We start from the raw sequence: 17478 nt of genomic DNA, 5'->3' as shown, positions 1-17478 counted from the left end.
TCCGGCTCTGAGAGCAGCTCTGTACTCTGAGATGGTGATCGGAAGGTGCAGGAACTTGCGGTGCAGTCGGCCAGCAACGGAGCCTGTAGGACATGCAGCCGGTTGGTTGCGGCAATGGAGTCATCCCAGGAGCGGTTATGGATCAATTGGTAGACCTGAAAAAGGTTGACAGTGTCTAGGTTGACCCCAAAAGGTCGATATACACAAGGTTGACAAGAGGAAAAGGTAAACATGATAAACAGGTCGACATGGAAGAGGTGGCTACAGGATAAGGTCGACATGATTTCGAAAAAAATTGGATGTTATTTTCCCTGTAAAGGATCTGGGAACCCCAATTAGTGCACCGCATCCCTTCCCTTCACTACCGCCACACTCGGCACAGGTTACTATTCCCAATCATAGTCCACGTGGATGGTAAAATATGATTATTTTTTTTAAACTCATGTCGACCTTTTCCTGTGTTAACCATTGCCATGTTGACCTTTTGACAACGTCAACCTTTTGTCCATGTGGATCTAATGCATGTCGACCAATAGTGGTTGACCTAAGTGCTGTTGACCTGTCATCCGGATACTGCCCATTGCAATTCCTGATCCGTCTGGGTCTGAAGGGAAGATGGCAGCCATGAATAAGACAGAGATAGGGCGCCCCCTAGTTCCGGGGTTATGGAAGCAGCGGGGAGCCGGACGATGACCAGTCACTTGCCCACTAGTGTCCTCTATAACCAAAGGAGAAGAAGGAAGACTTTTTGTTGGGGCGCTCTTTTGATTGAAAATGTATTATTTGAGTTAAACAATAATTTGTATTAATATGCATTAAAAAGGACAGAGCAGTCACTTTTTCTGCTTTGAGGCCTTTAACCACAATGATATGGATGTGAAAGGACATACCTTATGTAATTCCATAACACAGTTTATTGATAAATATAGAAGGAAACAGAAATTCAATTATGTGATTTAGATTGCACATTGAATGTAAAATCAAATCTAATTTGTAATAATGTGATGTAAAGTGATCATACAAAGAAACAGAGGAAGTGCTCACAACATGTATATAAACTATACACATAATAGGTATATTGGTAATAGTGCAAAGATACAAATGCAAAACATGTATAAAAGCAATAAATGTGTCAGCCAGTGTGTTGAGTGATTCCAATATTTGGACAGAAGACTATCCTGTTAATTACTGGATCTAATGGCTGGATTTAACTATTGTAGTTCAAAGGCATGTGTGGTGATAGCAGAGAGAGACACAATAAGCAATATTGTACAAATACAAACAAGAATATTAAATAATGGCAAATTGAAGAGATTCGGGGATACTGATATTTATTTCACAGTTCCAGATACATGGATCAGGTTATTGCGGATTCCCATTCCTCTTTCTGTTCCGCTAGTATCCCCGTCACCCAAATGGTATTCGGGCTGCTCCAGGGCCGATGATAAAAGCCCACATTCAGGGAGGTATATGGAGCAGGAGAGGAGCTTGATAGAAGATGACGTTCTATCTTCAGGGCATTGTTCTTCACGGGTGGACTTCAGGTTGCCGAATGTCGGGATCCCGGCGCCGGTATCCCGACGCCCGGCATACCGACAGATATTCTCCCTCGTGGGGGTCCACGACCCCCCTGGAGGGAGAAACCATGCCCGCAGCGCGGCGAGCGCAGCGAGCCCACAAGGGGCTCATTTGCGCTCGCCACGCTGCCGGCGGTCGGGCTCCCGGCGCCGGCATGCTGGTCGCCGGGAGCCCAGCCGCCGGAATACCATACTACACCCGTTCTTCACAGGTCACTGGTAAAATAGAATTCCGTATATAGGCTGTCTTCTTCCTCTGATGATGATATTGTGGATTTTGTTGGTGAGAGCAGGTCTTCCAGGGCTATAGAGTCACCCATTGTGTCTTCTGTAGGAGGCATGATAAATGTGGGAGTTGTCCTGCTGGATTCTAACTGCTCCCAGTTGATGGGACTGAAGAACGGATGGCTTTTTAGGTTCTCACAGTGTTTCTGCCTCTCCTCTGGGCTTTTGTGAAAGAGTCTCTCCAGCACGTCCCGGATCTCTGGGTGGAGGTTGCTCGGATAGGATGGATCATTATATGCTACAGATTGCGCAACCTCAATGGAATTGTCACCAGCATAGAAGGGGGGGTGATCCAGTAGCCATCTGGAATAGTACTACCCCAAATGAGAAGAGGTCTAATGTGGTGTTGTATGGCATGTCCAAGAGAATCTCAGGGGCCACGTAGCCTAGAGTTCTGGCACACCTTGAGACCTCCTTATTGCCATGGACATTTATCACAGAGATGCCAAAATCCGCTATCTTTATATGGCCACATGCATCAAGAAGAATATTGTCCAGCTTAATGTTTCTGTGTATGAACCCCCGGGTATGCAGGAACTGTAGCCCACAGTATATTTCTGCTGCTAAAATTCTGGTAGTATTAATATCAAATGGGGCTCTGCTCTGTATTAATTGGTCCAGGTCTCCCCCACTCATGTACTCCATAGCAAAGAACATATGGTCCGGTGTCTCGACATTGGTATAGCTGTGTGTGAGGAACGCACACTCTCCAGTTCTTTGCAGGATCTCTCTCTACACATACTGTATGGAGTCCTTAAAGCTGTCCCCTGCTCTCCTCTTATCTATTACTTTTACAGCCAGCTGCTGTCTGCTGATGGAGTGGGATGCGAGCAGCACCTTCCCGAAGCTGCCGTTTCCAATCACTCTGTGGAATGCCAGACTTGCCAGGTAAGAGGCAGCTGATGTCTCTGGGGGGCTGTCTGGGGGGGGGGGGGGGTCTCACTCACACCTGCTGATCTCCTCTTTTTGTCACCTGTTCACCTGTTTCCTCACCTGCGTGGGATCTCTCTATGCATCACCTCTCTTTCGCTAGAAAATTAATGGTAAATACTATGTTCTCCAACGCATTTCTCCACCTTCACAGCTGGCAGCACCCCCCACACAATGCCAGGTGCGGATAATTAGTACCCTCTAGTATCCCAGAAGGATGCCATCGCATAGTGATAGACAGTGACGGCCATCGGGTGGGGGTGTCGACTCGCGGTATGGTGGGCATGGTCCGGACAACTCAGGCATGTCTGGACCGTTTTCAAGGTGCCTCAACCTGAAATATCAACACATTTCAAGACAATAATCAAAACAACAATATTGGAAGGGCTCAACTTCTGATGCTAATTAATATATAATGTAACAAATATACTAGAACGAGTGAATATGAGTACTACAGTATGTTCCTTTTTTGGTATAATCTGTTTCCAGTATATTGGGTCCTCTTAGTATTTTTAATTTGATGGCAGATTCTCAGATGATAAATGTCACAAGTATGTAAATAGAGAGTAAAACACCAAAATATCAGGTTCCGACTGTGCACTTGAATTATACATTATATATATATATGTTACATTATACTGCACAGGACTATGGTGTACAGTATACACTACATTTCATTGCTGTTGTTAAGCTGATACATTATCATGCATGTGCTAGTGTATTTACTATATATATTTCTAAAGGGACCCAGATCATACAAATGTCTAATAGTTACCTCTGTGGTGGATGGCCACACCCCTAATCATGGGCCCCTGTCACTAAATTCCTCTGGTGGGCCCTTTTTGCCCCAGTCCGATACTGGACTAGCCTCTCTGCTTCAGCCAGAGCTGGATACATTCATGGGGGTATATTTACAAAGATTCGTGTTTTGACCGTTTTGAAGGGTGTTTGAACTCGAATGGTAATCGGTGCATTTTACTGCAACTTTTTGAATCCTGATACGATCATTCACTAAGCTGCCGAGTTTTGCACAATCGTTTTTTCCGATGTCGATGTGATTCGTAATATCAGGCAGTGTTTTACGGGAGTGATGAGTAAAACACTGCCTGACAAAACACAAGGAATCCCGGACGGATCTGTGAGATCCGTGCAGGGCTTCATTGTGTACCTTAAAAAGTTGATTAAAGTCTTAAAAAATCTGGAAAAAATTGCGTCCCCCCTCCTAAGCACAACCAGCCTCGGGCTCTTTGAGCCGGTCCTGGTTGACAAAATATGGGGAAAAATATGACAGGGGTTCCCCCATATTTAATCAACCAGCACCGGGCTCTGCGCCTGGTCCTGGTTCCAAAAATACGGGGGACAAAAAGCGTAGGGGTCCCCCATATTTTTGAAACCAGCACCGGGCTCCACTAGCCAGGTACATAATGCCACAGCCGGAGGACACTTTTATACTGGTCCCTGCGGCCCTGGCATTACATACCCAACTAGTCACCCCTGGCCGGGGTACCCTGGAGGAGTGGGAACCCCTTAAATCAAGGGGTCCCCCCCTCCAGCCACCCAAGGGCCAGGGGTGAAGCCCGAGGCTGTCCCCCCCATCCAAGGGCAGCGGATGGGGGGCTGATAGCCTTTTGTAAAAATGTGAATATTGTTTTTAGTAGCAGTACTACAAGTCCCAGCAAGCCTCCCCCGCAAACTGGTACTTGGAGAACCACAAGTACCAGCATGCGGTGGAAAACCGGGCCCGCTGGTACCTGTAGTACTACTACTAAAAAAATACCCCCCAAAAAACAGGACACACACACCGTGAAAGTATAATTTTATTACATACATGCACACCTCCAAACATACATACTTACCTATGTTCACACGAGGCTCTGTCCTCTTCTCCATGTAGAATCCTTGGGGTACCTGTGAAAAAAATTATACTCACATAATCCAGTGTAGAATCAGACCTTTGTATAATCCACGTACTTGGCAAAATAATAAAACGGAAACCCGACCACGCACTGAAAGGGGTCCCATGTTTACACATGGGACCCCTTTCCCCGACTGCCAGGACCCCCCCTGACTGCTGTCAAAGAGGGTCCCTTCAGCCAATCAGGGAGCGCCACGTCGTGGCACTCACCTGATTGGCTGTGTGCTCCTGTAGTGTCTGTGAGGCAGCACACGGCACAGATACAATGTAGCGCCTATGCGCTCCATTTTAGCCAATGGTAGCCAATGGTGGGAACTTTGCGGTCAGCGGTGAGGTAACTTTCGGACAACCGTTGACCGCAAAGAACCCACCATTGGCTACAATGGAGCGCATAGGCGCTACATTGTATCTCTGCCGTGTGCAGCCTGACAGGCGCTCCCTGATTGGCTGAAGGGACCCTCTTTGACAGGAGTCAGGGGGGGTCCTGGCAGTCGGGGAAAGGGGTCCCATGTGTAAACATGGGACCCCTTTCAGTGCGTGGTCGGGTTTCCGTTTTATTATTTTGCCAAGTACGTGGATTATACAAAGGTCTGATTCTACACTGGATTATGTGAGTATAATTTTTTTCACAGGTACCCAAAGGATTCTACATGAAGAAGAGGACCGAGCCTCGTGGGAACATAGGTAAGTATGTATGGGTTCACTACGATATGCCGGCGGTCGGGCTCCCGGCGACCAGCATACCGGCGCCGGCTTACCGACAGTGTGGCGAGTGCAAATGAGCCCCTTGCGGGCTCGCTGCGCTCGCCACGCTACGCGCGCCACACTATTTTATTCTCCCTCCAGGGGGGTCGTGGACCCCCACGAGGGAGAATAAGTGTCGGAATGCTGGCTGTCGGGCTCCCGGCGCCGGTATGCTGGTCGCCGGGAGCCCGACCGCCGGCATACTGAAGACCACCCGTATGTATGTATGGAGGTGTGCATGTATGTAATAAACTTATACTTTCACGGTGTGTGTGTTCTGTTTTTTTGGGGGTATTTTTTTAGTAGTAGTACTACAGGTATCAGCGGGCCCGGTTTTCCACCGCATGCTGGTACTTGTGGTTCTCCAAGTACCAGCTTGCGGGGGAGGCTTGCTGGGACTTGTAGTACTGCTACTAAAAACAATATTCACATTTTTTCAAAAGGCTATCAGCCCCCCATCCGCCGCCCTTGGATGGGGAGGACAGCCTCGGGCTTCACCCCTGGCCCTTGGGTGGCTGGAGGGGGGGACCCCTTGATTTAAGGGGTTCCCACTCCTCCAGGGTACCTCGGCCAGGGGTGACTAGTTGGGTATGTAATGCCAGGGCCGTAGGGACCAGTATAAAAGTGTCCCCCGGCTGTGGCATTATGTACCTGGCTAGTGGAGCCCGGTGCTGGTTTCAAAAATATGGGGGACCCCTACGCTTTTTGTCCCCCGTATTTTTGGAACCAGGACCAGGCGCAGAGCCCGTGCTGGTTGATGAAATATGGGGGAACCCCTGTCATTTTTTACCCAATATTTTTTCAACCAGGACCGGCTCAAAGAGCCCGAGGCTGGTTATGCTTAGGAGGGGGGACCCCACGCAATTTTTTTTTCAGTTTTTACACTAAACAGACCCTTTCCCATAGATAACCATGCACAGATCTCACTGATCCGTGCATGGTTATCCAAACTCGACTGGAAAAAGCAGGTCTATTTTTTTGGTGCTTTTTTTAACGAATCGGAAAAAAACAGACCCGCACTTGAGCACTCAGAAACTAACACCCAAATACGAATGAATAGTGAATGCCCGTATTGTATGAAATAACAGCCGTGTTTGACCGATGGTCTATTCATTCGTATTTCGGAACTTTGCAAATCAAACCATTACGAATAGTCCAAACACTGCCGAGATTGGTGCTTAGTGAATTCTCGGATTGGGACTTAGAAAAAAAAACACAAATCGGACAAACTCGAATTCTTAGTAAATATTGGCCATTGAGTCATTGTCAGAAAAGGAAGATTCACTGACATTGCCATCTCAGCTGTAAGGCATCATTTACACCCAACTCATCTGTGCCACACCATCACCCCGGGGGAACCACAAATCCAGTCCTGTATATTATATGCTAGTTTATGTATTACAGTATGTATTCCTCTGTACCTGACTTCACTTACATCTGACATCTTTTTTGCATGTTCCTAAACCAGTCTGTCTCTGATTTCTCAAAATATCTCTTTGCTTATCTCAAAATATCTCCCAACTGGACCTCTCCGCTCTGCACAAGATCTGCGTCTCTCTGCACCGATTACTCCCTCCCATTCACAATTGCAAGGCTTTCTTTGGGCAGCACCCACCCTATGGAACGCCCACCCACGCACAATAAGACTCTCCTCTAGCCTCCAAACTTTCAAGCATTCCCTGAAAACTCACCTCTTCAGGCAAGCCTATCAAATTCCTGAACCGCTCACATGACTTTCAGAAGCACTCATATCTAATTACATCCTATCAGGACTGTCTCTGCTATCTAGCGGGACCACTATGCTATAGATAGTGCCTATCCTTATGTATCCTTCCTCATTCCCTATAGACTGTAAACTTGCGAGCAGGACCTTCCTACCTCTATCTCTGTCTGTTATTACCCAGTTAGTCTTATCATTGTTGTTTACAATTGTAAAGCGCAACGGAATATGCTGCGCTATATAAGAAACTGTAAATAAATAATAAATAATTTCCCTCTGGTTATCGGGATTCTACCTGTATTCCCGTATTCATTAAGGAAGGCATCTCTGTAAATTGTATGAGTCAGATTTTTCCCTTGCTCCTCAGTACATATCAACATCTGACTTTCTATGCACATTCCCACCCACGTTTAATATCCATAGTTCACAGCATATAACACGATTAATACCAAACACTTGCTTATTTGAAAATGGGTGGCCTAATTATTTAAGCGAAGCAGCTGCTGTGCCCTTGATGCTTTACAAAGTTTTTTCACTTAGTGCCTACGGGGAATGAACCATGATGCCAGCCAACATGCAGTTTTGGGGGCATTGTTAAGTAACAATTAATTATTCATATGTTCCAACTTTGAAGGCATTTGGCTGAAATAATTTAAATGAATGTTTCATGAGAATGAGTTTGAACTGAAATCTCATAAGACACCCTACATCGGCCTCCCAATGTACTTTAGTTACAAAGTATGTTAAATATGCAGCCTCCCAATGTACTTTAGTTACAAAGTATGTTAAATATGCAGCTAACACAGTTAAGATGTGTGTAGTAATAATATATATCTTGTCTCGGGGATGCCGGAATAGCATAAACTGATAATATGTCCATTTAAATTCAGAAGGCTGCTTTAATATATCATTTTGATTAAATTGTTAAAAAAAATACACCAAAATATTTGAATAAACCACATTATAATGCAATGTTCTCTCCATGTATTTAAGGATACTTCTTGATGGGTGTAGTATTGTATGCCGGCGGCCGGGCTCCCGGCGACCAGCATACCGGCGCCGGAATCCCGACCGCCGGCATACCGACAGCGTGGCAAGCGCAAATGAGCCCCTTGCGGGCATGGTGGCTATTTATTCTCCCTCCAGGGGGGTCGTGGACCCCCAAGAGGGAGATAAAGTGTCGGTATGCCAGCTGTCGGGATTCCGGCGCCGGTATACTGTGCGCCGGGATCCTGACAGCCGGCAAACTGAAGACCACCCCTTCTTGACCTGTGTAGTACGTCCAGTAGACAAGGGCTGGATTAAGCCTTGGGGGGCCCCAGGGCACTTAAGACAGGGTGGGGTGGGGGAAGGGGTTGGTGTATATTAGACTGTGCATACCATTTAACATGACCCATTCCAGGAGGGAATGCTCTCTACCTGGACTTCACTCTTAATATATGATTGGCATCACATGTGTTGAACTATTTAATTGATGAGAAAGGTGTTTCAACAAAGGTGATTGCAATCATAAATTAAGAGGAAAGTCCATGTAGAGAGTATTTTGTCCCTCCTGGAATGGGTCATGTTAAGAAGTATGGATTGTGTATTTTCAATTTAAACCAATGGTGTATATTACATTTAAACTAATGATTCAATAATGCCTGGGTACTGTTTATTGCTCCACCTAAATGAGAGACAAAAATTTTATAAAGTTTCTTGTAGTGGAACATAGACAACTTAACCTTAAATTACACATAGAAAAATAAAATCTATAATTTATCTTGTCACATGCAAGAATAGCAGCAGCCTCTGTACTACTTACACAGTGGGACAGGACTAAGGAGAACTCTCTGTGTGTGTCTCTATCTAGACCCTAATGCTCTCATTAGATAACAGGTTACACAGGACCCAGACATCCAGGTGAAGAGGAGGAGACGCTGGGATCCCTGGGTCACTTACAGCTCTCCCCCTTCCTATCTCTCCTCTGGTTGGGAAGCATTGCCAGCTCATGATGAAACCTGATACTCTTGTGTCTCTGCCAGAACTGCATACCGTCCTACTTGCATTATGGCTGCCTGGTTCTGCTGCTGACACAGCCCCCCCCCCCCCTCTTAATCTGGTGATGCAGTTGACCAGATATATTATTATTATTATTATTATTATTATTATTATTATTATCCTTTATTTATATGGCGCCACAAGGGTTGCGCAGTGCCCACTTACAGAGTACATATGCACATAATCAAAACAGGAAATCAGTGAATTACAGTTGAAGACAATATAGGACATGTACAGGGTAACTAAGCATAACTACACTAGTAAACGACTTAGAGATAAGTTCCAAGGTGGCAAAAAAACTGCTGGATTTGGGCAGTTGAGGATTATTAAAGTAAGAAAAGTATAAGCACATGAGGGAAGAGGGCCCTACTCGTGAGAGCTTACATTCTAAGGGGAGGGGTGGACAGACAGGGGTGACACAGATGGGGTACATAGAGAGCGTGGAACAGAGGGTTAGGATGAGATTTGGCTAGGTTTGGTAAAGAAGTGGGTCTTAAGAGCCCGTTTGAAGTTTTGTAGAGAGGTGGAGAGTCTGAGGGGGAGAGGTAAAGAATTCCAGAGAAATATAGATATGGAACCTGTGGCTTGATTTTGGAAGATTTCCCTTTGACCATGAAGCTAAAAGTCTCAGTAGGTCCATACAACACCACATGGGCTTAATGAATAGCTACTGTATGTGCTGCCCACTAAAGTTTTTTTGTAATCTACAACTTCTTGAAAAATATGAAGGGGTTAATTCTGTTAGACGTGAGCTGGGCGACGTGCCATTGCAATGGCACATAAACACAGGCAACGCCACCTCATACTGCCCCCTTCACATCCCCCTCTCACCCTGGGCTTATGGATTTTTGGATGCAGCACTATGGGGCTGCATACAAAAATCAGTGAGTCCAGGGTTACTGAAACTATGCACTTACTTGGGGGTTGAGCCAGCTAGAGCCAAAAAATAAAAATCAACCCCTAAGATTTCAGATATCTATCCTGCCAACAAATTTGGGTAAGAAAAAGGGCCACATGGCCATTCTGGCCAGGCCACAACAAGAAGAACAACATATACCACACTTAATTTGGCTGAGGATATTTTCTCAAATTGTCTATATAATTTTTATCACTTAAGCACCCACCACTATGCCAGGAACACTCAGCCACCTATAATAAATACAGCCCTACTAGTCTTTACCTTGTTTACTGGTATTTAGTATGATACTCCCATAAATGGGGGCACCCAAACAAGTTAGCCAAGGTCATTCCTTGTTTTAGGTGTCAGGCCACTACCCCTAGGGGATGGGTGTATTACATATGTGACTGCAGCCCCTGTAGTAGTTTTTTTTTATATACAGTATATCAAATAAAAAGTGAGAAATAAACAGCAGCTAACAGTGTTAAAACATGCATAACACTGTGCAAAAATGTAATCAATAAAGAACATTGCTCACCAGTGGCTGCTCCTTCCTGCAGTCTTCAAAGGGGCTGCAGGAAGCTCCCCCTGCTCTGCCTGCAGCCCGCACCTCCTGAGGATCTGCCTGCACCGGTTGTTGCGCCGCCCGTCGCACCATGAGGAACTAAAACAAGAAACAGGCTTGCGCACAAGCCATAGTTAGTGTTGGGGGACATGTATTATTTGTAGCTCATATGACACTAGAATCATAAAGTATTCACTATATTATACTCTATATACTCTACCTTATGTCAGCAACAGGTGGAAAATTAGTCATATAACATTAGTAAGGAAAAGTGTTTTAGAAGATTGAGCCACTATTATAACAAACAAAATCAATGAAAAAATAAGATTTTAAACCTACCGGTAAATCTTTTTCTCCTAGTCCGTAGAGGATGCTGGGGACTCCGTAAGGACCATGGGGTATAGACGGCTCCGCAGGAGACATGGGCACTGTAAGACTTTAGAATGGGTGTGCACTGGCTCCTCCCTCTATGCTCCTCCTCCAGACCTCAGTTAGGACTGTGCCCAGAGGAGACGGACAGTACGAGGAAAGGATTTTTGTTAATCTAAAGGCGAGATACATACCAGCCCACACCATACATACCGTACAACATGGTATATAATAAACCAGTTAACAGCATGAACAAAACAGTATCAGCCAGAGACTGAACACAACTGTAACATAACCCTTATGTATGCAAAAACTATATACAAGCCTTGCAGAATTTTTTCGCACTGGGACGGGCGCCCAGAGGCAGAGGCCACGGATCTTCTGCGATCATTTCCTGAAGATCTGAATACCAGGCCCTTCGAGGCCAATCTGGAACAATGAGTATTGTCTGCACTCTTGTTCGCCTTATGATTCTCAATATTTTTGAGATGAGTGGAAGTGGAGGGAACACATAGACCGACTGAAACACCCACGGTGTCACTAATGCGTCCACCGCCACTGCCTGAGGGTCCCTCGACCTGGAACAATACATCCGAAGCTTCTTGTTGAGGCGTGACGCCATCATGTCTATTTGAGGAAGTCTCCAACGACTTGTTATCTCTCTGCTGAGGAAGTCTGCTTCCCAGTTGTCCACTCCCGGAATAAAGACTGCTGACAGAGCGCTTACATGATTTTCCACCCAGCGAAGAATCCTGGTTGCTTCTGCCATTGCTGCTCTGCTCCTTGTCCTGCCCTGGCGGTTTACATGTGCCACGGCTGTGACGTTGTCTGACTGAATCAGAACGGGTAGGTTGCGAAGAAGATTCTCCGCTTGTTGTAGGCCGTTGTATATGGCCCTTAATTCCAGCACATTGTTGTGTAGACAAGCCTCCTGACTTGACCATATTCCTTGAAAATTTCTTCCTTGTGTGACTGTTCCCCATCCTCGGAGGCTCGCGTCCGTGGTCACAAGAACCCAGTCTTGAATGCCGAACCTGCGACCCTCTAGAAGGTGAGCACTCTGAAGCCACCACAGGAGAGACACCCTGGCCCTGGAGGGCAGGCTTATTCTCTGATGAATTTGTAAATGGGACCCCGACCACTTGTCCAGAAGGTCCCACTGAAAAGTTCTCGCATGGAACCTGCCGAACGGAATGGCCTCGTAGGCCGCCACCATCTTCCCCAATACTCTTGATGAACTGACACTCTTTTTGGTTTTAGCAGGTCCCTGACCATGTTCTGGAGTTACTGGGCTTTTTCCATCGGGAGAAAAACCCTCTTTTTTTTCGTGTCCAGAATCATGCCCAAAAATGACAGGCGAGTTGTCGGAACCAACTGCGAGTTTGGTAGATTTAGAATCCAGCCGTGTTGTTGTAGTACTCTCAGGGAGAGAGACACGCTTCTTAGTAACTGATCTCTCGATCTCGCCTTTATCAGGAGATCGTCCAAGTATGGGATAATTGTGACTCCTTGCTTGCGCAGGAGCACCATCATTTCTGCCATTACCTTGGTGAAAATTCTCGGGGCCGTGGAAAGACCAAACGGCAACGTCTGAAACTGGTAATGACAATCCTGTACAGCGAATCTCAGGTACGCCTGATGAGGCGGATATATGGGGACATGAAGGTATGCATCCTTTATGTCTAGTGACACCATAAAATCCCCCCTTCCAGGCTGGAGCTCACTGCCCGGAGAGATTCCATCTTGAATTTGAACTTTTTCAAATATAGGTTCAGGGATTTTAGATTCAGAATTGGTCTGACCGAGCCGTCCGGCTTCGGGACCACAAACAGGGTTGAATAAAACCCTTTTCCATGTTGCCCTAAGGAAACCTTGATAATCACCTGCTGTTGACACAGTTTTTGTATGGCAGCTGAAACTGTTAAGCTGGCAAGACCGATTTGAAAAATCGGTGTGGAGGCACATCTTCGAACTCGTTTGTAGCCTTGGGATACAATTTCGATCACCCAAGGATCCAAATCCGACTGAACCCAGACCTGGCTAAAGAGACGAAGACAATGCACAAAATGGAAAGCTGCTCAATCAGACTGTAATGTCACTCAGGTGCTAAAAGGGAGGGGTAATTCTGTGTAGGAAAAAACAATGTGTTCCCTAATGCACACCGAGTGTGCATTAGGGAACACATTGTTTTTTCCTACACAGAATTACCCCTCCCTTTTAGCACCTGAGTGACATTACAATCTGATTGAGCAGCTTTCCATTTTGTGCATTGTATTTAGAGAGGCACGGATGGGTCAGCATTAGGAGGGATTGCTGACTCCAGAGTGCCATAGGGGAAGCCAGGGGTATCTCCAGGTAAGCTGGCTCTCAGATGCTGTAGGAGCCATTACCATGTGGCCTTACACTGGGAATTTAACCCAGACATATTTGTAATTATTTATGGGGTGGGTGTGGGGTGCGGTGGCCCCTGTGTCGGTATGGCTGGGCTGCTTCAGGTCGGCACACCCTAACACTTTATTAACACTTATGATTTTCCCTATCACTTTGTATATATTATTTTAATCACACCACTTACATAGCACTTCTGTGCTTCTTATTAACCCTTATTAATTCTCACCTGTGTGCTGACCTGGGGTGGCCGGCCTGTGCCGACATCATGGGGTCCTGCACCCCGGACCCATACCTAGTATTAGGGACCCCCAGTGACGGAGAAGCCTTGTCGATTGGCCTGGCGGCTTAACCCTATATCTGCAGATATACGCAACTAAGATCTCCGTATTATCTGACTATTACGTAGTAATATTTTTCACTCGGTGTGCATTATGGAACACATTGTTTTTTCCTACACAGAATTACCCCTCCCTTTTAGCACCTGAGTGACATTACAATCTGATTGAGCAGCTTTCCATTTTGTGCATTGTATTTAGAGAGGCATGGATGGGTCAGCATTAGGAGGGATTGCTGACTCCAGAGTGCCATAGGGGAAGCCAGGGGTATCTCCAGGTAAGCTGGCTCTCAGATGCTGTAGGAGCCATTACCATGTGGCCTTACACTGGGAATTTAACCCAGACATATTTGTAATTATTTATGGGGTGGGTGTGTGGTGCGGTGGCCCCTGTGCCGGTATGGCTGGGCTGCTTCAGGTCGGCACACCCTAACACTTTATTAACACTTATGATTTTCCCTATCACTTTGTATATATTATTTTAATCACACCACTTACATAGCACTTCTGTGCTTCTTATTAACCCTTATTAATTCTCACCTGTGTGCTGACCTGGGGTGGCCGGCCTGTGCCGACATCATGGGGTCCTGCACCCCGGACCCATACCTAGTATTAGGGACCCCTAGTGACGGAGAAGCCTTGTCGATTGGCCTGGGGGCTTAACCCTATATCTGCAGATATACGCAACTAAGATCTCCGTATTATCTGACTATTATCCAGTAATATTTTTCACTCGGTGTGCATTAGGGAACACATTGTTTTTTCCTACACAGAATTACCCCTCCCTTTTAGCACCTGAGTGACATTACAATCTGATTGAGCAGCTTTCCATTTTGTGCATTGTATTTAGAGAGGCATGGATGGGTCAGCATTAGGAGGGATTGCTGACTCCAGAGTGCCATAGGGGAAGCCAGGGATATCTCCAGGTAAGCTGGCTCTCAGATGCTGTAGGAGCCATTACCATGTGGCCTTACACTGGGAATTTAACCCAGACATATTTGTAATTATTTATTGGGTGGGTGTGGGGTGCGGTGGCCCCTGTGCCGGTATGGCTGGGCTGCTTCAGGTCGTCACACCCTAACACTGTATTAACACTTATGATTTTCCCTATCACTTTGTATATATTATTTTAATCACACCACTTACATAGCACTTCTGTGCTTCTTATTAACCCTTATTAATTCTCACCTGTGTGCTGACCTGGGGTGGCCGGCCTGTGCCGACATCATGGGGTCCTGCACCCCGGACCCATACCTAGTATTAGGGACCCCCAGTGACGGAGAAGCCTTGTCGATTGGCCTGGGGGCTTAACCCTATATCTGCAGATATACGCAACTAAGATCTCCGTATTATCTGACTATTATGTAGTAATATTTTTCACTCGGTGTGTATTAGGGAACACATTGTTTTTTCCTACACAGAATTACCCCTCCCTTTTAGCACCTGAGTGACATTACAATCTGATTGAGCAGCTTTCCATTTTGTGCATTGTATTTAGAGAGGCATGGATGGGTCAGCATTAGGAGGGATTGCTGACTCCAGAGTGCCATAGGGGAAGCCAGGGGTATCTCCAGGTAAGCTGGCTCTCAGATGCTGTAGGAGCCATTACCATGTGGCCTTACACTGGGAATTTAACCCAGACATATTTGTAATTATTTATGGGGTGGGTGTGGGGTGCGGTGGCCCCTGTGTCGGTATGGCTGGGCTGCTTCAGGTCGGCACACCCTAACACTTTATTAACACTTATGATTTTCCCTATCTCTTTGTATATATTATTTTAATCACACCACTTACACAGCACTTCTGTGCTTCTTATTAACCCTTATTAATACTCACCTGTGTGCTGACTTGGGGTGGCCGGCCTGTGTCGACATCATGGGGTCCTGCACCCCGGACCCATACCTAGTATTAGGGACCCCCAGTGACGGAGAAGCCTTGTCGATTGGCCTGGGGGCTTAACCCTATATCTGCAGATATACGCAACTAAGATCTCCGTATTATCTGACTATTATGTAGTAATATTTTTCACTCGGTGTGCATTAGGGAACACATTGTTTTTTCCTAAAGAGACGAAGACGTTCCCCCACCGGTGCGGACTCCCGCAGCGGAGCCCCAGCGTCATGCGGTGGATTTTGTAGAGGCCGGGGAGGATTTTTGTTCCTGGGAACTAGCTGTAGCTGGTGTTGCTTTCCCTCTACCTTTACCTCTGGCGAGGAAGGAAGAACCCCGACCCTTTCTGAACTTATGCGACCGAAAGGACTGCATCTGTTATTGAGGTGTCTTCTTTTGCTGTGGTGGAACATAAGGCAAAAAAGAAGACTTACCCGCGGTAGCTGTGGAAACCAGGTCCGCGAGGCCCTCCCCAAATAAAACTTCACCCTTGTAAGGCAAAGCCTCCATATGTCTCTTTGAATCAGCATCACCTGTCCATTGACGGGTCCACAGGGACCTTCTAGCAGAAACTGCCATGGCATTGGCTCTTGAACCCAACAGCCCGATATCTCTCGCAGCCTCTCTCATATATAACGCTGCGTCCTGAATGTGACCCAAGGTCAACAAAATACTCTCCTTATCTAAGGTGTCAATGTCCGATGACAAGTTATCTACCCACGCTGCAATTGCGCTACCAACCCATGCCGACGCTACTGCCGGCCTGAGTAGGGCTCCCTTATGCGCGTAAATTGATTTTAAGGTAGTTTCCTGCCTGCGCTTCGCAGGATCCTTTAGGGCCGCCGTGTCCAGGGACGGTAGCGCCACCTTTTTGGATAAGCGCGTCAAGGCCTTGTCCACCGTGGGCGAGGATTCCCACCATAACCTATCCTTTGAGGGGAAAGGATACGCCATAATAATTCTCTTGGAAACCTGCAGTCTCTTGTCTGGAGTTTCCCAAGCCTTTACAAATAAAGCGTTCAGCTCATGAGATGGGGGAAACTCCAGACAAGAGACTGCAGGTTCCCAAGAGAATTATTATGGCGTATCCCTGGCGTATCGTGTCAGGGACAGAAGGGTCCTCTGTGATATGTAAAACATCTTTTAATGCAATAATCATATATTGAATACTCTTGGCCACTCTTGGGTGTAACCTCGCATCATCATAGTCGACACTGGAGTCAGAATCCGTGTCGGTATCAGTGTCTGCTACCTGGGAAAAGGGACGTTTATAGGACCCTGAAGGGTCTTGAGACACAGCCAAAGCCATGGATTGACTCCCTGCTTTGTCTTTGGACTCTGCTTTGTCCAATCTCTTATGTAATAAAGTCACATTAGCATTTAACACATTCCACATGTCCAACTAATCAGGTGTCGGCTGTGCCGACGGAGACACCACCACCATCTGCTCTGCATCCTCCCTAGACGAGCCTTCCGCTTCAGACATGTCGACACACACGTACTGACACCCCCACACACACTGGGATATATGAATATGGGGACAGCCCCCCAATAAGGCCCTTTGGAGAGACAGAGAGAGAGTATGCCAGCACACACCCAGCGCCACAATATACTGAAACCAAAAGTCCCAGCCTAAATAGCGCTTTATAAATATACAATTTTGCACCAAATAATGTGCCCCCCTTGTTTTTGCCACCTGTTACTGTGTTCAGCAGGGGAGAGTCCGGGAGCAGCTTCTCTGCAGCATGCTGTGGAGAAAATGGTGCTGGTTAGTGCTGAAGGATCAAGCCCCGCCCCCTCAGCGGCGGGCTTCGGTCCTG

The 17478-nt window shown here is 46.5% G+C and overlaps 1 long non-coding RNA gene across 3 annotated transcripts in view; it reads right to left on the bottom strand.

Annotated features, from left to right (window-relative positions):
- Positions 1-950: 950 nt before the first annotated feature.
- The window catches only part of LOC134911160 (uncharacterized), a 350439-nt gene continuing 333911 nt past the window's right edge, over positions 951-17478 (bottom strand). For 2 of the 3 annotated variants that reach the window (XR_010176368.1, XR_010176367.1), the window contains exons 2-3: positions 10648-10790; positions 951-3126 (exon numbers count right to left, since the gene is read on the bottom strand). This is a non-coding gene — a long non-coding RNA (uncharacterized LOC134911160). The remainder of the gene's footprint in view (positions 3127-10647; positions 10791-17478) is intronic. The other variant, XR_010176369.1, reaches the window with a different exon arrangement.

Source organism: Pseudophryne corroboree, chromosome 4 (assembly GCF_028390025.1).
Source record: "Pseudophryne corroboree isolate aPseCor3 chromosome 4, aPseCor3.hap2, whole genome shotgun sequence".
Taxonomy (NCBI): Eukaryota; Metazoa; Chordata; class Amphibia; order Anura; family Myobatrachidae; genus Pseudophryne; species Pseudophryne corroboree.
This window is presented reverse-complemented; position numbering and strand designations above follow the sequence as displayed.